At 44.2% G+C, this 20025-nt stretch overlaps 1 protein-coding gene across 7 annotated transcripts in view; it reads right to left on the reverse strand.

Moving 5' to 3' along the window:
- The window catches only part of SLC25A1 (solute carrier family 25 member 1), a 46037-nt gene that overhangs the window by 11246 nt on the left and 14766 nt on the right, over window positions 1-20025 (reverse strand). For 2 of the 7 annotated variants that reach the window (XM_084992755.1, XM_084992753.1), the window contains exons 2-4: window positions 16912-17122; window positions 13763-13985; window positions 12675-12821 (exon numbers count right to left, since the gene is read on the reverse strand). The exons of 1 other annotated variant lie outside the window; for it this stretch is intronic. The gene's annotated coding sequence lies outside the window, so the exon portion shown is untranslated. The remainder of the gene's footprint in view (window positions 1-12674; window positions 12822-13762; window positions 13986-16911; window positions 17123-20025) is intronic. 4 more of the 7 variants (XM_084992757.1, XM_021071932.2, XM_084992754.1 and 1 more) reach the window with 3 other exon arrangements.

Here is a 20025-nt window from a genome sequence, read left to right on the forward strand (position 1 = left end):
GTTTTGTTCATTTTTTTGTCCCCAACTTCTTGTTAACCTTAGGTTAATATCCTCTGAGCTGGCCTCATCCATTACCCTTTAGCTTCCATGGAGGCAGTTGAGAAGTCTGCTGTCAATCTTTTTTTTTTTTTTTTTGTCTTTTTGCTATTTCTTGGGCCGCTCCCGCGGCATATGGAGGTTCCCAGGCTAGGGGTTGAATCGGAGCTGTAGCCACCGGCCTACGCCAGAGCCACAGCAACGTGGGATCCGAGCCGCGTCTGCGACCTACACCACAGCTCATGGCAACGCCGGATCGTTAACCCACTGAGCAAGGGCAGGGGGCCGAACCTACAACCTCATGGTTCCTAGTCGGATTCGTTAACCACTGCGCCACGATGGGAACTCCTGTCAATCTAATTAATATTCTTTTTAGTTAATTTATGTTCTTTCTTTCTTTCTTTTTAGGGCCACACTCGCAGCATATGGAGGTTCCCAGGCTAAGGGTCCAATTGGAGCTACAGCTGCTGGCCTATACCACAGCCACAGTAACACGGGATCTGAGCTGTGTCTGTGACCTGTACCACAGCTCACAGCAATGCTGGATCCTTAACCCACTGAGTGAGGCCAGGGATCGAACCTGCAACCTCGTGTTTCCTAGTCAGATTAGTTTCTGCTGCACCACGACAGGAACTCCAATTTATGTTTCTTCTTACTGCTAAAAATTTTTTGATGTTCTACATTTTTCTTATAATGCATGCAAAAATATCTTAAAAACTTAATCTTCCTTGAGGATTTGCTGGGCTTCCTGAACTTCAGAACTAGAACCCTGCCAGTTCTGTTAAAATCCCCATCGTTCTCCCTTCAAACAGTGACTCCAGGTCTCTGATTCCATCTCCTTTCAAGCCTTCACATTTGCCACCTGTCTAGGCTGTGTTTTTGCAATTTCTTCACATCTAGCTTCCAACTCATCAATCCTCTAATGCTGCTAACCCCATGTGGGCTATACTTCAATTTCAATTATAGATTTATTTTATATTTATCAGAGTTACTTGGGGAGCTTCTGGGTGGTGAAAACGTGGGGATTTGAGGAACATGGAACCTGGAAAGGGCGTGGAAGCCCCACCCTTTCCTGTACCTCACTCTGTGCATCTGTTCTATCTGGCTGTTCCTGAGTTATGTCCTTTTCTAATAAACCAGTGGTCTGAGGCTTGAGAAACAAGCTCACATCAAAGCAAGGAGGAAAATTTTACAGAAAAAAGGTCTTTAGGAAAACTTCCTGCATCCTTCTCAAGCACAGAAGTCAAGCCTTATCTAAGATGTTTGAACTCTTAAAGTACCATTTTGTTTTTCTTGGAAAACAGTCTTTTTTTTTTTTTTTTTTGTCTTTTTGCCTTTTTCTAGAGCTGCACCTGTGGCATATGGGAGTTCCCAGGCTAGGGGTTGAATTGGAGCTGTAGCCCCCGGCCTACGCCATAGCCACAGCAATGCGGGATCCGAGCTGAGTCTGCGACCCACACCACAGCTCATGGCAATGCTGGATCCTTAACCCATTGAGCAAGGTCAGGGATAGAACCCGCAGCCTCATGGTTCTTGGTTGGATTCGTTAACCACTGAGCCACGTCGGGAACTCCATTTTTTTATTTTTAAATTAAGTTAAATTTATTTTTATTTTTATTTTTTTGCTTTACAGGGCTGCAGCTATGTTCCTAGAAGTTCCCAGCCTAGGGGTCATATTGGGGCTGCAGCTGCCGGCCTACGCCACAGCCACAGCAATGCCAGATCCAAGCAGTGTCTAAGACCTACACCACAGCTCATGGCAATACCAGATCCTTAACCCACTGAGCAAGGCCAGGGATGGCACCTGTGTCCTCATGTATTCTAGTCAGGCTTGTTACTGCTGAGCCACAATGGGAACTTTCGGGTAACAGTCTTTATACAAATGCAAGTATATATTAAGTGGTTTATAAAGGAAAAACAAAAAGTTGCTCATTATTTTTAAAAGCCTACTTGATCTTTTTTTGTCACTGTCTATCCTGTGCCTGATAATCCTGGTCCCCTGGTCTCTCTGGGCATCTGGCTCTTACTAACGGTGCCTTGTTTCCTTACATGTTTTATTGATGCTTTTACAACAAACTCATTATTTCTTGGTATGTTATCTGTCAGAATTCTTTGGAGCTTTGCTAGACGGTAGGTTCTCCTTGGATTTGTGTTTATTTCTGCCCAGATTGAAGGGCACTGCCTGACGGCAATTGTTTTAAGATTAAATTCCTCACTTAAGGATTTTTAATACATGAATTTGTGCTAAAATGCATCCAAAAGTCAGCTTGTCAGGGCCAGTTTTGTCCTCATAATCTAGCACCATGGCTCCAAAGAGCTCTTTTTGTGTTGTTTCCCTGGAGTTTCAGCAGAGGGCTGGGCAAGGCTGGCACTATCTGCCCCATCCTTGCTTTGCTGGCCCTCAGTGCTGTCTCCAGGCCTCTGCATCCTGCAGGGTGCGAGAGCCACGCCCAGTTCAATGGGGTGAGGCAAAAGTCAATTATGTCCCTCCTTCCTCTCTGGGTTTCTTTGTTTTTTGCCATGCCTACAGCATGTAGAAATTCCCAGGCCAGGGATCAAACTGCCCCACAGCAGCGACCTGAGCTGCTACAGTGACAATGCTGGATTCTTAACTTGCTGTGCCACAAGGGAACTCCTGAAATAACATTCCTTTCTCAGTCCCGTAAGGGGTCCAATGAACCACCACTCACCTTGTATGTGCAGACATCTTTGGTGGACTTTATGCAGATGCCATTTCCCTTAAAGATAATGACTGGTGCAGAACAGAATAGTCAGACAACAGTGTGGGGAGATACTGGGCCTCACCTAGGAAGTTCTTAGCTTAAATACTTGCTTATGATCTTACTGATGTCACTAGCTGTATCATATATTCTGCCTATTTTACAAGATTACTGTTTCTTTCATTACTAAGTGTGTGACTGAGCCTCTGATAAAAATAATGATGACTAGGTGACCTGAAACAATTGACTGACCAAAGACATAGTTCTATAAGATCAGTGATTGTAAGAGTGTAACTCTGGATGTGGGAGGAAGCCACAAGAGGGACCGTTTCCTGGACCATAATAGACCAGTAGACAGGTGGCCCAGGGGCTTTGGGCTACTGTTAACAGGGCCTAGTCCAGTAACAGCACATTGCCTGGCCTATCGACAAAATCTTCACCGGACCTGGGAATGAGCATTCCTAGAGCCTTGGGACAAAATGGTCACTAAATGCCTCCCAAACCTTAGTCAAAATTAAGAGCAAAAGGGAGTGGCTTGTAACATAAAGACTGTTGCCCACAACCCAGTTCTACAAAAGGGAAGTCACCAACCACTGCAGTCACTGACTCACAGTCCACCCTCCAAGGAATTAGGACCAAGATCAGGATAAGATACTCTGGGAAAAGGGACAGAACTGCCCTCAGAGAGATATTATTAAGAGAAATATTTTATGAACCTGGACTCTTGCCTCTACCCACTTAGAAAAGCACTAGGGAGTTCCTGTCATGGCTCAGAGGTAACAAACCAACTAGTAACCATGAGGATGTGGGTTTGATCCCTGGCCTCAGTCAGTAGGTTAAGGAGCTGGCATTGCTGTGGCTGTGGCTGTGTTACAGATGTGGCTCAGATCTGGCGTTGCTGTGGCTGTGGCTGTGGCCTGCAGCTGTAGCTCTGATTTGACCCCTAGCCTGGGAATTTCCATATGCCAAGGACGTGGCTCTAAAAAGCACACACACACATAAAAAGAACTGGATTGGACTCTTGGACACAGAGGTGGTGTCCACAGAGAAGTGGAGAATTGTTTGAAGTAGAAAAACCAAACACCTTTGGTGTCAGAAGTGGTGTGAGAGTAAGAAGAGTTTTAGCTTGGATTTTTTTATTTGTTCGTTTTTATTTTGTTAGCAAAGCATAAACAAGCCGCACTGTGATTTATAGTCTCTTATTTATTTGTTTATTTTTCAGTTTTGGCCACCCTGTGGCATATATAGTCTTTCATTTTAAAATATTTTCTCAAACATGATAATTTCCTTTTTAAATGGGTATGACTCCCAAAGGTATTTTTAACTTTATTGAGATAAAATTCATATACCATAACATCATTTCTTTAGAGCATGCCATTCAACTTTCTAGTTTTTCACAAGATTGTGCAACTATGACTACAATGTAATTTTCAACATTTTCATCACTTGAGAGAAACCTCACTGGCTGTCAATCTCCACCCCTAGTCTAAGCAGCTACTTATCTGTTTTCTGTCACTGTAGGTAACTATTCCGAATACCTCGTACAAATGAAATCATACATCTTTCACTTAGCTCAGTATTCCAAGGTTAGTTATGGTATAGCAAACACTATTATGTCATTTCTCTTTACCATCAAATTAATATTCCATTGTGGAGTTCCCTTCGTGGCTCAGTGGTTAACGAATCCGACTAGGACCCATGAGGTTGTGGGTTCGATCCCTGGCCTTGCTCAGTGGGTTAACGATCCGGCATTGCCATGAACTGTGGTGTAGGTCGCAGACGCTGCGTGGATCCCGTGTTGCTGTGGCTGTGGCGTAGGCTGGCGGCTACAGCTCCAATTCGATCCCTAGCCTGGGAACCTCCATATGCTGAGGGAGCGGCCCTAGAAAAGGCAAAAAAAAAAAAAAAAAAAAAAAAAGACGAAAAAAATATTCCATTGTATACATATACACATTATATAGGAATTTATCAGTTAATGGAAATTTGGATGGTTTCCACTTTGGGGCTAGAATAAATAGCGCTGCTGGAATTCCTGTCATGGCGCAGTGGTTAATGAATCCAACTAGGAACCACGAAGTTGCAGGTTTGATCCCTGGCCTTGCTCAATGGGTTAAGGATCTGGTGTTGCCGTGAGCTGTGGTGTAGGTTGCAGACGTGGCTCGGATCCCATGTTGCTGTGGCTCTGGCGTAGGCCGGTGGCTACAGCTCCTATTAGACCCCTAGCCTTGGAGCCTCCATATGCTGTGAGAGCAGCCCAAGAAATGGCAAAAAGACAAAAATAAATAAATAAATAAATAGCACTGCTATGGATATCATGTATAAGTTTTGGTAATAATTTTGATCTTAAAGTCTATTTTATCTGATTTTTTTTCTTTTTTTTTTTGCTTTTTAGGGCTGCACCCATGGCATATGGAGGTCCCCAGGCTAGGGGTCCAATTGGAGCTGTAGCTGCCGGCCTACACCACAGCCACAGCAACACAAGATCTGAGCTCCCTCTGTGACCTACATCACAGCTTACAGCAATGCCAGATCCTTAACCCACTGAGTGAAGCCAGGGATCGAACCCGCATCCTCATGGATCCTAGACAGGTTCAAGGATCCTGAGCCATGAAGGGAACTCCCGATAATCTTTTTTTTTTTTTTTTTTTTCTTTCCTTTTTACTGCCGCACCTGCAGCATATGGAAGTTGCTAGGCTAGCAGTCAAATCAAAGCTGCAGCTGCCAGCCTACATCACAGCCATGGCCATGCAACATCCAAGCTGCATCTGCCACATCCTTAACCCATTGAGTGAGGCCAGGGATCAAACTGGCATCCTCATGGATACTAGTCGGGTTCTTTACCACTGAGCCACAATGGGAACCCTCTCCTTTAGTTTTTAAGATATGGTTTCCATTAGTTATTTAAACCTATTTATTTATTTATTTTGCTTTCAGGGCTGCATCCATGGCATACAGAAGTTCCCAGGACTAGGGGTCCTATTGTAGCTACAGCTGCCAGCCTACACTACAGTTATAGCAACACAGGGTCCGAGCCATGTCTGCGACCTACACTGCAGCTCATGGCAATGCCAGATCCCTAACCCACTGAGTGAGGCCAAGCATTGAGCCAGCATCTTCATGGTTACTAGTCGGATTTGTTTGTGCTGTGCCACAATGGGAACTCCTGAATGTATTTAAAATAGCTGATTTAAAGCCTTTTAAAGAGTAATTGTAGTGTCTGGGCATCCTCAGAACGGTCTCCATTAACTGCTTTTTTTTTTTTTTTCTTAAGTATGGTCGATACTTTGCTTCTTACATGTACCGTAAGAATATATATGGGAAGATATACCTATACCATGCTCTTAGATTGGAAGCATCAAAAAGGTCAAAATGAGAATACTACCTAAGGCAAGCTTCAATGCAATCCCTAGCAAATTACAAAACTATAAACAAACATTTAAAATTCTACAATGTGACAACTCTGGAAAGCAGATACTTCCTGCCTTACTTGGGTTTGTTGTTGCTGTGTGTTCATTTAGCAGATTTCTTGAACTAATTCTGTAAAGTCTTTATTCTCTGTCACATATGGTCAGTAAACTCTCTACTCAGTTGGCTTAGTGGCCAGTTAATGAGCTGGAAGAGATTCCTTAAATGCTCTGAATCTCAGCCTTTGCTGAGAGGCTCTGTGTGTGTGTGTTGAAACATGTCTTCAGTGCTCTGGAAGTCAGTTTACACTTCTGCCTTGGCCTTCAGCCTCCACTCGTTGCTTGTGCAGAGCCTCAAGATCAGCCAGAGGTGAGAGCTTAGGATTTTGCCAATTCTTTCTTGGACACATGCACAGCCTTGTACATACACAAGGCCTTCTGGCTTACCAAAAATATGCCAAAGCTTTTGAAAGCCCTCCTATGAACCTCTCATTTCATAACTTTTCTTTTAAAATTTTTTTTTGTCTGCTTCTTATTTGCCTCAACTGCTATCATCCCTTCAGGCAGCTATGATGTTAAACAGTTGCTGCTGCTGATTTATCACAAATTCCCAGGGGATAAGCCTGTTTGCACTGAACAAATCTAATCAAGTCAAATAAAGACAAGACCTGTGAACAGCGATTTCCAAGGAGCTTCTGGACAAATAATGACATTTATTTAGGAAAGGTGCTTTTGGGGGAGCTCTAAAACATTTTACCTCCTTCAGAGGCTGTTAGACTGCTAGATTTCACCCATTTGTAGAGCTACTGGTTTTCAAGGGAATCACAAAGCTGGAGGGAGGGGTATAGGAAAAGGGCAACTAAAAATGCTACCAAGCTTGCTGTTCTGAGATAACAGCAAATTTTCTCAAATAAAAGTTCTTTGGATTTTTGCAAGCCTGTGGTGAGTTTTTAGAGTTCTGAAAAAGTTTATTTTGACAATTTTTGCCAGTGGTCTTATTGCTTTCATGGAGGAACAGATTTTCAGAGACCCTTATTCCATCGATCTCACTGATGTTCTCTTTTGCACAGATGTATGTTTTTACGTCTCTTGGTATATAACTAGAAGTGGAATCCCTAGGTCACATGGTAACTTGATATTTCACCTTTTGAAGAATTGCCAAATTTCTCCTTCATAGCTGTGCTATTTTACGTCCCTGCCAGGGATGTATCAGGGTTCCAGTTTCTCTGTATCCTTGGCAACATTTGTTATTGTCTTTTTGATTATGGCTCTCTTAGTGGGCATGAAGTGGTAGCTCATTGTGGTTTTTTTTTTTTTTTTTTTTTTTGTCTTTTTGCTATTTCTTGGGCTGCTCCCGTGGCATATGGAGGTTCCCAGGCTAGGGGTTGAATCGGAGCTGTAGCCACCGGCCTACGCCAGAGCCACCGCAACGCGGGATCCGAGCCGCGTCTGCAATCTACACCACAGCTCACGGCAACACCGGATCGTTAACCCACTGAGCAAGGGCAGGGACCGAACCTGCAACCTCATGGTTCCTAGTCGGATTCGTTAACCACCACGCCACGACGGGAACTCCTCATTGTGGTTTTAATCTGTACTTCCACAATGACTAACAATGTTGAATATTCTTTCTTGTGCTTATTGGCCATTTGTATATCTTCTTAGAGTACTGTTTGTTCAAACCATTTACCCATTTATAAATTGGATTGAAGAGTTTTTGTGTTTTTTTTTTTTTTTTTTTTTTTGGTCTTTTTGCCTTTTCTAGGGCCGCTCCCGCGGCATATGGAGGTTCCCAGGCTAGGGGTCACATCGGAGCTGTAGCCCCTGGCCTACGCCACAGCCACAGCAACATGGCATCCAAGTCAAGTCTGCGACCCACACCACAGCTCATGGCAACACTGGATCCTTAACCCACTGAGCAAGGCCAGGGATCGAACCCACAACCTCATGGTTCCTAGTTGGATTTTTTTCCGTTGCGCCACAGTGGGAACTCCCAATGATGGATTCTTTAACCCACTATACTGGGCCAGGGATTGAACCTACACCTCTGCAGTGACCTGAGCCGCTGCAGTCAGATTCTTAACCTACTGCACCACAGTGGGAACTCCTTGTTGCTTATGCTTTTGATTGATGTTACAGCTAAGAAGGCTTTGTTTATTAACTCAAAGTCACTAAGATTTATCCCTTTGTTTTCTTCCAAGAATTTTATATTTTCAGCTCTTGGGATGGTCCATTTTTATTTAATATATTAGTATTAGAGCTAGGTGTCCAAATTCATGCTTTTTTTTATATGGATATCCAGTGTCCCCAGATTATTTATTGAACAGATTATTCTTTTCTTCATTGAGTTGTCTTGGCATCCCTGTCAAAATTCAATCTACCATAAATTAGGGGTGTATTTCTGAACTTTCAATCTATTGATACCATATGGTCTTGATTACTGTAGGTTTGTAGGAAACTTTGAAACTGGAAGTATAAATACTCCTACTTTGTTCTGCTTTGCCAAGATTGTTTTGGCTATTCTGGGTTCCTTGCTAGTTCATATGAATTTTATTTTATTTTATTTTTTAATTAATTTTTTATTGTTATTTCCTCAATACAATTTTTTTCTACTATACAGCACGGTAACCCAGTTACACACATTCATGTACATATGAATTTTACTTTATTTAAAAAATTTTATTTATTTATTTATTTATTTATTTTGTCTTTTTAGGGCCACACCACGGCATATGGAGGTTCCCAGGCTAGGAGTCCAATCAGAGCTGTTGCTGCCAGCCTATACCAGAGCTCACAGCAATGCTGGATCCTTAACCTACTGAGCAAGGCCAGGGATCGAACCTGCAACCTCATGGTTCCTAGTCAGATTCATTTCTGCTGCACCATGATGGGAACTCCCTACATATGAGTTTTAGAATTAGTTTTTCAATTTATGCAAAGAAGCTAGCTGGTATTCTGATATGGTTATACTGGATATGGAGATCAATTTAGGGACTATTACCATCAAAATATTAAGTATTCTGATCCATAAACCTAGGATGGCTTTGCCATTTCTTTAGATATTCTTTAATATATTTTAACAACGTTTTGTAGTTTTTAGAGTGTAAGTTTTACGGTTCTTTTCATTAAAGTATTTTATTCTTTTTATTCTTTTTTTCTGTCTTTTTTTTTTTTTTTTTTTTTTGCCATTTCTTAGGCCTCTCCCATGGCATATGGAGAGTCCCAGGCTAGGGGTCAAATCGGAGCTGTGGCCACCAGCTTACACCAGAGCCAAAGCAATGCGGGATCCAAGCCGCATCTGCGACCTACACCACAGCTCACGGCAACACCAGATCCTTAACCCACTGAGCAAGGCCAGGGATCGAACCCTCAACCTCATGGTTCCTAGTCAGATTCGTTAACCACTGAGACACGACAGGAACTCCAAGTATTTTATTCTTTTTGATGCTACTCTGAATGAAGTGGTTTTTTTTTGTTTGTTTTTGCTTTTTAGGGCCACACCCTCGGCATATGGAGGTTCCCAGGCTAGGGGTCCAATCGGAGCTACAACTGCTGGCCCATGCCAGAGCCACAGCAACGCCAGGTCCAAGCCGTGTCTGTAAAATACATCACAGTTCTCGGCAACACTGCATCCTTAACCCACTGAACGAGGTCAGGGATTGAACCCTCAACCTCATGGTTTCTAGTCAGATTCGTTTCTGCTGTGCCATGACAGGAACTCTGATAAATTGTGTGTTTTTCATGGATGCCCTTTATTAGGTTGAGAACATTCCCTTCTATTCCTAGTTCGCTGACCATATTTATCCAAAGGTGTTGGATTTTGTCCTATGCTTTTTCTGTCTATTGATATGATTTATGTCACTTATTCTATTAACATTTCATGTGATATTAATTGATTTTCAGATATGAATCCAACCTGGCATTCCTGGGATAATTCCCACTTGGTCATAGTGTATAATCCTTCATATATGTCACTGGATTCAGTTTGCTATTATAATGTTGGAGATTTTGTCATCTATACTCGCAGGGCATAGTGGCCTTTAGGGGCTCTGTCTGGTTTTGGTATTTGGGTATCACTGGCCTTATAGAATGAATTGAGAAGTATTCTTTCCTATTATGTTTTGGAAAAGTCTGTGAAAAATTGGTATTGATTGTGCTTTGATGTTTGGTGGAATTAACCAGTAAAGCCATCTGGGTCAGAATTTTCCTTTGGTTAGATTTTTCTTTCTTTCTTTCTTTCTTTTTTTTTTTTTTTTTTTGTTTTTTTTTGTCTTTTTGCTATTTCTTGGGCCGCTCCAGCGGCATATGGAGATTCCCAGGCTAGGGGTCTAATTGGAGCTGTAGTCACTGGCCTACACCAGAGCCACAGCAACACGGGATCCAAGCCGCATCTGCAACCTACACCACAGCTCATGGCAACGCCGGATCGTTAACCCACTGAGCAAGGGCAGGGACCGAACCCACAACCTTATGGTTCCTAGTCGGATTTGTTAACCACTGCGCCACGACGGGAACTCCTAGATTTTTCATTACTAATTCAATATCTTAATTTGTAGCAGACCTATTCAGACTTTGTATTTCTTCTTGAGCCACTTTTATTAATCTGTGTCTTTCCCGGAATTAGTCCTTTCATCTATGTTATCTATTTTATTGGTCTGTAAAGTTTGTAGCATTTCCTACAAAGAACTTCCTACAAAGTTCTTTTTATTTCTGCATGGTTTGTCTTACCTGTTTTTGTAAAAAAAAGTTGTACTGGCATCCAACCATATTCATTCATTACACAGTATCTGCGGCTGTGTGTACTACAACTCCAGAGTTGAGCAGAAGCAACAGAGACCATCTGGTCCACAAAACCAAAAACATTTCTCTGGGCCTTTATAGAAAGCAATTTGCTGACCTCTGGTTTAGAAAGTGTGAGATAACAGTTAAGTACTCCAGTAAAACATAAGCAAAAGACTTTCAAGAAAAGATATAGGGGCACATAATAAGTGTGGAATGAATTAGCTACACTCTGCTTTATGAGTCACAGCTCAAAGCTCCATTCCTGCCTAACCCCTCACACATCTTCACAGATTGGAAGGGAATACATGGATTTCCAGTCCAGACTCAGAACAAAGATCCACCTGCATAGAATAAACAGGAAGTTCGAAAGCAAAAAGCTTTCTGGGCACCCAGAGGGAGAGAGAGAAGTGCTAATGCAGTGAGTTACCACCCTTCTTGGATGAGGGCCCTGTAACCTTATGCACCTTTTTCTAAACACAACATAAAGGCCAAACAGGTGCAGCTTTCCCAGCAAGCAGGCTGTGAGGGAAACTCCCACCTTCCCACTTGGCCTCACAAAGGAAGTGGGAAGCAATTCTCTCTTTTCGCGTTTGGAACACCTTGAAAATTTACCATTATGGTACCTGTCACACAGATCCTACTGTATTTGTACCTCTCTCACAATTCACCTCAGCACCCTAAAGCTCTGCGTAAGGTACACTCCTCACCCCCCATATCACCAACACTCCCCTGTCCTATGTCTGTGAAGTGTCTGTGCCCTCAGCCACAATGAAAGCCAGCAGCATCTGGGTCCTTTCAGAGTGAAGCAAAAACAAACAGTGATTCCAGCCAATAGATGACAGAGCAGAGAAAGCATCCTGGTATAAAATGACTCCTTTCACATTAGCCATGGCAATTAGACCCAAACAAGCTGATGTGGGTGATGCCACTATGTCACGTCACATGTGGAAGCAACGGGACTATGTGTTACCCCAGATCTGCTGTGAAGTTTCCTACAAATGCGTCATCACTCCAGCTCAACCTCAGCCCCAACAACCAGAAATAACTTCGGCTAAAGGACCTCACACTATGACTCTAACAAGTCCCTTAAGTGACATCCAAGAACTGTCAAGTGTCATCCAAGAACTCCCCCGCCACTCCCCACCCCGGGAAGAACTCACCTGGGCACCACAGAAAAGGAAGGGTTAGACCAGAGGTCTCCCCACTTCTGCCCTGTTCAAATGCCGTCAGCTGGTCCAACGCCAAGTTCTCTCTGGTCCACCTCTGCCACCGGAAGTCTTGCCCACCACCTGCGCCCTTCACCGCCAATGCCTCTGCCTCCAGGAAGCCACAGAGGGCTCATCACTCCTGGGTTCGTGGAGCGGAAGGGCTCCCCAAACAGAGAGAAGTACTCCTCCCACCTCTGTCACCATGCTGCACCTTCTCTGACATGTGTCTGCTCTAGGATATACCAGGCTTTACCCCCTCCCCTGTACCTACCCCTGCCTTCACGGTGGCCTGTATTCCACATGGTAGACAGTCTTCTGACACCCTGCACACGGCCCACAGCCTTGTCTTCTAGCCCTTCTGACATCGCCCACACTGCCCCAGGCTGCCCTCTAGCTGCCTCTTCCCCACCCGAAGGTGGTGGCCCCACTGCAGAAAGAGCAGTGCCCTCCCATTTCCATGCCTTTCACGGCCTCCTCCAGAGGGGGCCTCTGCAGCCTCCCTCCATCCTGGGCCCCCCACTCACAGTCTTTTGACGGCTCCACACTCCTCTGACATCTGGCCGCTGCCTAAGGGCTGGAGTCCTAAAGTCACACCTTTTCCACTTGGCTGGGGAGGACCCATCAGGGGCCAAGATGGGCTAATAAAGATCCAAGGCTCATGTATCCAAGGCCTGGATTGGGAATGAGCAAAGAAACAGGACTCACAGTTGCTGCTTTGTTACAAAAGGATATGGGTTAGGAATATTCCACTAAAGCCCTTGAAACAGAGACCTCAACCTGCGTCATATAAACCTACAGCTTCCATGTGGCTCTACAAACATTCCTCAACAATTTGCTTCTCAAAACTGTGCCAGAAACAGTTTATGGACTGACCATCAGTAACCTGATGGGACATAATAGTTGATGAGCCAGAGTCGATTTTTTTTTTCTTTTTAGGACCACGCCTGCAGCATATGGAAGTTCCCAGGCTAGGGGTTGAATTGGAGTTGCAGCTGCCAACCTATGCTACAGCCACAGCCACAGCAACATGGGATCCTCATCAGTGACCTACACCAGAGCTCATGGAAAAACCAGATTGTTAACTCACTGAGCAAGGCCAGGGATGGAACCTGCATCTTCATGGATACTAGCCCAGCTCATTACCATTGAGCCACAATGGGACCTCGCAGAGTTGAATTTTTTTTTTTTTTTTTGGCTTTTTAGGGCTGCACTCATGGCATATGGAGGTTTCCAGGCTAGCTATAATTGGAGTTGGTGCTGCCAGTCTACACCACAGCCACAGCAATACCAGATCCAAGCCCTGAGTCTGTGACCTACAGGACAGCTCACGGCAATGCTGGATCCATAACCCACTGAGCAAGGCCAGGGATTGAACCTACAATCTCATGGTTCCTAGTTGGATTGTTTCTGCTGAGCTACGACAGAAACTCCCCTGAGTTGAATTTAAATACCTATATGATGCAAAGTTTGGATTTCTTTCCCTCCTGGGCCCATTTCTTCTGCCTCACACCTATACTGACTTAAATTCTGCCTTGGTGCTTCATCAGACCAGGCCCTAGGTGCTGCCACCCCTTATCTGGTCTGAGATGCAAGAGGGACAGCCCCTGGTTACCTATGTGCCTAGCTGTGGTCGTCGGCTCCCCACGAGACTGGTGTGTCCAAAGGCCCCTTCACGGGCTGGGAGTCAGCTCCATGCTCCTGGGCAGGCTGGCCTCGGTCATCAGGGCAACAGTGTTCACAGAGACCCATGTCCTAAAAAATCCCCTCTTCTGCGAGTGTCTGAGATTTCACTTTACTCTTCGTCTCAATTTTAGGGATCTGAAATGTCTTCTCAGCTAGTATTTGATACGATGGAGATTAGAGAAAGATACATTAAAAATCAGAAAGACAAATTCTACATTCTTAATTCTGAATCCTTCTATGACTACTTTAAGTTGTACTACTTACAGGTAATCTGATTAAGAGGGAAAAAAACTCTGAGTAGTAATTAACCACATGTTAATGTCTAAATATTGATAAAAGTCTGTAGGCACCAGCTCCTTTTTCAGAAGAGTGTAGAGTATTTAAATATTTATATTAATATCAGAAAATATATTTAACTGAATGCAATAAAAAGCACAAAAACATCCATTTTGGGGTTGTAACTAAGGCAGGGCTTAAAGGGAAATACATAGTTTTAAATGTCAAGATCAGAAAAGAAGAAAGAGCTCAAATCACTCAACAAAGTTTCCACTTTAAGAAACTAGAAAAAGAAGAGCAAACTAAACCCAAAACAACAAATTAAGAGCAGAGCAAAAATCAACGATGGATAATAGAAAACTGATATGGAAAAAATCCTGGAAACAAAAGCAGGCTTTCTGAAACAATCAAGAAGATTGACAAACCTTAGTTAGAGTGATCAAGAACAAAAAAGACAGAATGGCCAAAATCAGAGATGAAAGCGAAGACATCACTGATGAAATTTAAAGAGTTCTAAGTGAACACTGTGAACACTTTTATGTCAACACTTAGAAGCTCTGGATGACTTGGACAATGCCCAAGAAAGATCAATTACCAAAGTGGACAACAAGAAACAGACAATCCAAACAGATTTATAGCAAGTAAAGAAGTTGACTTCATAGTTTAAAATCTAGATGGCCCTAAAAATTCATGGGAAAAAAAAAAGAAAGAAATTTAACAAAAACTCAAAAATAAATTTAACAAAGATTTGTGAATTAAAAGTATAAAATAGCATTGAAAAGAAGTGGAAACACATTCTATGTTGAATACATAGAAGACTTGATAGAGCCAAGATGACAACTCTTGTCAAACTGAAAAATTCAACTCAGTCTCTATCAAAATACCAGTAGGCTCTTTATAACAGCTGACAAATTGATCCTCAAGTTTATGTAGAAATTCAGAGGACCTACTTTTGAAGAGTTTCAAAAACTTAAAAGTACAAAATTGGAATGCCAACACTATCTGATTTCAGTTATCGGCATAAGGCTGGGCACAAAGATCAAAGGAAAAGAATTAAAAGAAAAACAGGAGTTCCTGTTGTGGCGCAGTGGTTAACGAATCCGACTAGGAATCATGAGGTTTCGGGTTCGATCCCTGGCCTCGCTCAGTAGGTTAAGGATCTGGCGTTGCTGTGAGCTGTGGTGTAGGTTGCCGATGCAGCTCAGATCCCGAGTTGCTGTGGCTGTGGAGTAGGCTGGCAGCTGTAGCTCCGATTTGACCCCTAGCCTGAGAACCTCCATATGCCATGGGTGTGGCCCTAAAGAGACAAAAAGACAAAAAAATAAATAAATAAAAAGAAACCTTTACATTTTTGTCAACCGATTTTCACCAAAGGAGCCGAGACAATTCAGTGTGGAAGGACAGTCATTTCAACAAACTGTGCGGGGACAATAGAACATCTACATACACTGCCCTCCCCCCCCAAAAAAGAGAAAGGAAAAAATTTTACCTCACACCATACACAAAATGGACCAGAGACCTAAACGTAGGAGTTAAAACTATAAAACCACAAGAAAGAAATATAGAAACACCATGACCTTGGGCTGGGCTAAGTGCCCTTAGATAGAACTCCAAAAGCATGATCCATTAAAAGAAAAAAAATTGCTAAGATGGACTTTATTAAAACTAAAACCTTTTGCCCCTTCAAAGGAAACCATTAGGAAAACAAAAAGATAAGCTACAAATTGGGAGAAAATATATTTAACTCACATAGCTGATAAATGATTGTTATCCAGAATATGTAAAGAACTCTTAAAATTCAGTAAGACAAAGAGTTCTCTTGTGGCCCAGCAGGTTAAGATCTGGCATTGTCACTGCTATGGCTCAGGTCCTTGCTGTGGTACAGGTTTGATCCTTGGCCTGGGAACTTCCATATACCACGAATGTGGCCAAAAAATTGTTCAATAAGACAAATAAGTCAATTAAGAAATGGGCAATGGGGAGTTCCCGTCATGGCACAGTAGAAACGAATCTGACTAGGAACTCTGAGGTTGCAGGTTTGATTCCTGGCCTTGCTCAGTGGGTTAAGGTTCCTGTGTTGCTGTGAGATATGGTGTAGGTCACAGACGTGGCTCGGATCTGGCGTTTCTGTGGCTGTGGCGTGGGCCGGCCCCTGTAGCTCTGATTCGACCCCTAGCCTGGGAACTTCCATATGCCACGGGTGCAGCCCCAAAAAAGCAAAAAAAAAAGAGATGGGCAATGGAGTTCCCATTGTGGTGCAGCGGAAACAAATCTGACTAGTATCCATGAGGATGTGGGTTTGAGTCTTGGCCTTAAAGAACCAGAGTTGCTGTGACCTGTGGTATAGGCTGCAGATGCGGCTTGGATCCCACATTGCTGTGGCTGTGGTGTAGGCTGGCAGCTGCAGCTCTGATTGGACCTCTAGTCTGGGAATTTCCATATACCACGGGTGTGGCCCTGAAAGAAAGAAAGAAATGGGAAAAGTTTAAAATAGACACTTCTCCAAAAAGATATATGAATGGCTAATAACCACATGAAAAGAAAAGATATCCAACATCATTAGGCATTAGAAAAAAGCAATTAAAACCATGTTGAGGTACCAGCTCACAACCACTGGGATTGCTACAGTAACAAGACAACAAACATCTAATATGGATGTGAATATAGACCCTCACACATCTCTGGTGGGAATGTAAAATGGTGCAGCAAAACGTAAAACTGTGCAGCCACTTTGGAAAACAACTTGATAGCTTCTTAAAAAGTTAAACAAATTTACCCAACAATTCCACCCCAGGTACGTACCCAAGTAGAGGCCCCATGGCACATGGAGTTCCCAAGCCCAGGGATCAGACACAAGTTGAAGTTGTGACCCACTTTCAACCCATTGTGCCGGGCGGGGGCTTGAACCTGCGTCCTGGTGCTGCAGAGATACTGCCAATCCCATGCCACAGCAGGAACTCTGAAACTGCAATTCTCAATAGCTGCAAACTGTAGCCAATCCAATGTCCATCACCTGGTGAGTGAAGAAACAAAATGTGGTCCACGTGCATAAAATACACTATTATTCAACAGAAAAGAGCTAAGAACTGATACCGCTGAGACATAGACAAAACCCGCACATGCCCACCTAGTGAAGGGAGCCAGATGCAAAAGACTGTATTACAGAGTCCCATTTATCTCGAATGTCTAGAAATGCAAATCTACAGAGGCAGGAGGCAAATTAGTGCTGCCTGGCTGGGGTGGGGTGAGGATGAAGGGATGAAGGTGATGCTGGAAAGATGTTATGGGAATCCGGGTTCTTGTTCATGAAGTTGAAGAATGAACTCCTCAAACATACAGGCAGCAAGCAAGCAAAGTCTTTACTACAGGAAAGCAAATAGCTCCCAGGGCTGCTGGGAGTCGGGAGAAGAGCCTCTCCCATTGTCCTATAGGGGTTTTTATCCCGTAAAGGTAGGGGGGACCAACGTGGGGTCCAGAAAGATGCATTTTTCTCCCATTGGCCTTGCCGAGTGACCTATATCAGTCCTTGTCCAATAGGGGTTTTAGGGGTGGAAATGTCCCATAAGTTTTATGATGTCTTTGTCCTTCTCTTTCCTTAGACTAAGTCACCATTCCTCTCACTCCTTTTTTTATCAGTAGAGGAGTGGGTTAGAGATTAAGGTCCATGTGGGGGTAGGCACATTTCCTATAGTAAACAAGGCCTTAGAGAAGGTACACTTCCTACAGTAAACAAAGCCCATGGGGAAGGCACAGTTCCTATAATAAAACAAAGCCTGTGGGGAATTACTCCCTGGAGCCCTTAAGCCACAAATGTCAATCAACAGCCATATCAAAGAATGCATCAAAGCCCATGCTCCTACACTGACTACCTGAGTTAGTATTCTGCCTCAAGGGGACCCTGGGGGAAGCTGAAATGTTCTAAAATCAGAGCACAGTGTGGGTCCACAACTCGACAAACTTACTAAAAATCACTGACCTGTGCACTCACAATGTGTGAGATGTATGGCCTGTGAATTATATCTGCATGAAGTGGTCAAAGACAAAAGACTTGATAAATGCAACTCTGAGACTGGGCTACCTTCCAGTTTCCAACAGCCGGGAGGGTCAGAGGAAACCTCCTCCAGCTTCAAAACTGGTCCTTGTCCTGAGGCTTGTTTTACATGAGGTACAGAGTATTTAGCTTCACAAAAAGAAACAACAAAACAAGGAGCAAACTCCTTTGGGAATCAACCTCAGATCACAGCAAGCTGTCGAGGTGTCACCACCAGGGGGTGCACTGCACTGCCTGTCCGCACCCCCAGTCTGGTAACGATAAGGTTGGAGTAGGGTGGGGTGAGGGGGCAGCCTATACTTGGTTTACCTCCAAGAGCGAGGGCAAGAGGTAGCACCTGTGAAGAGAGAAGACTTGAACACTCAAAGGGCCACGTGTGGTGTAATAAAAGCAGAATCATGCTGGCTGATCCAGGGCACAGAGTGTGTAATGGGCATGTGGGCTTCTGTGTTTATAAGTCTTTGAAAATATTTGAGAATTAACATATGTCTTTTCTAGCAAAGGAAGCCTTGGTTACTTTATTTAGTTCCTGCTTTGCCTGAGACATCCTCCTCCACCCCTCTGCCTTTCCCTCCCCTCTCAGTGACAGTTTGTTTCAAATTAGCCAACTGAGAAGAATGTGTGCCTTGGGAAACAGAAATGTGCACCTGACCATTGGGAAAGGGACAGAGGTAGAGCCTTAGGGATAAATAGTGGGTTCTTTTTTGCACAGGCTCGCTCGCTTGCCTGCTCGCCTCGTACGGGGAGCATTTGTGCCCCTCTGCAGGAGTAATGAGCCTTGTTGAGATCTCCCCGGGTTCCTGTGTCTTACTTTCTGATACTGGGGTCGCTTTTCCCCAACCAATAGAAAACCACTGGTAGTTGGAGCATTAATGTTCCACTAACGAGTGAGCAGCAGGGAACCACTTCGCCCCACTTCATGCGCTTTCAGTCAAGGGTAAAAATGTAGGTCCACAAATCCACCAGCAGACAGTGTGAAGAGGGGGTGAGCAAGTCTGCCAGGACGGGGGTGGGCCGGGGGTGGGGGAGGTAAGTGGCTGCAGAGGCAGAGTTTTTCCAAAGAGCTCAGTCAGAAGCCGGGAGCCTTCCGACCCAGTGGGCAATCACACTGCCACTTGGGAGGAGCTCAGGCGTGTGAAACAATGAAGGTGCTATTCACTTAGCTCTGTAATTCAATTGCTGTGCAAATACTTGTTCTTAAAGACAATTTTGCTCATGTTGGTGTGGGGTCTTTAAAAGACACTGTGTAGCCTCCCTTGGCCAAGCATGTGCTGCAAGGGCCCAAGATCACCCTTATGGCCACCAGGTTGCAGCAAAACAGGATAGAGCCTTAGCATCACAGCACATTAACTGGGCAGCCTCACACTTTCTCCTGCAAAACAAAGCAGCACGGCGCCTGGTTCAGTGGTCACTGGAGCAGGAAGGAAGGGGACTGGACCCCTGGTGGACAGAACCCATCTAAGAGCCTCACTGTACCCTGAGGACCACAAAGCAGCCAGATGGCAAGGTTGTTCCAGAATTCTACCCAAGCACAGATGAAAGCTCCTGTGCCTCCCTGGAAACACCACACAGCCCCTCTGGGCAAAAAGGGGGAACTCTGTCTCTTCGCCAATCACAGCTTCACCCTCTCCTGCCGGCCCTGGTGGGGAGGGTTTTGGAGCTAAAAGTACCCCCTTTCTGAGAGTCTGCAACCAACTTCTGCTTCCTCAGCCCTTCCCCCATATCACCCACCCAGCCCAGATCCCATCACAGGTTCTTCTGGACACGCTCACCCAGAATTCTACCCTGTTTCCCAGGGTGTGCATGTCCCCTCAATGCAAGAGTAACCAGCCCTCTTCACTTGCCCTCAGCTGTGTTCCTGGTGG

Source organism: Sus scrofa, chromosome 14, assembly GCF_054392235.1.
Source record: "Sus scrofa isolate SSC_HxYL_T2T_F1_AM1 chromosome 14, Sscrofa_HxYL_maternal_Yorkshire_Landrace_v2.0, whole genome shotgun sequence".
Lineage (NCBI taxonomy): Eukaryota > Metazoa > Chordata > Mammalia > Artiodactyla > Suidae > Sus > Sus scrofa.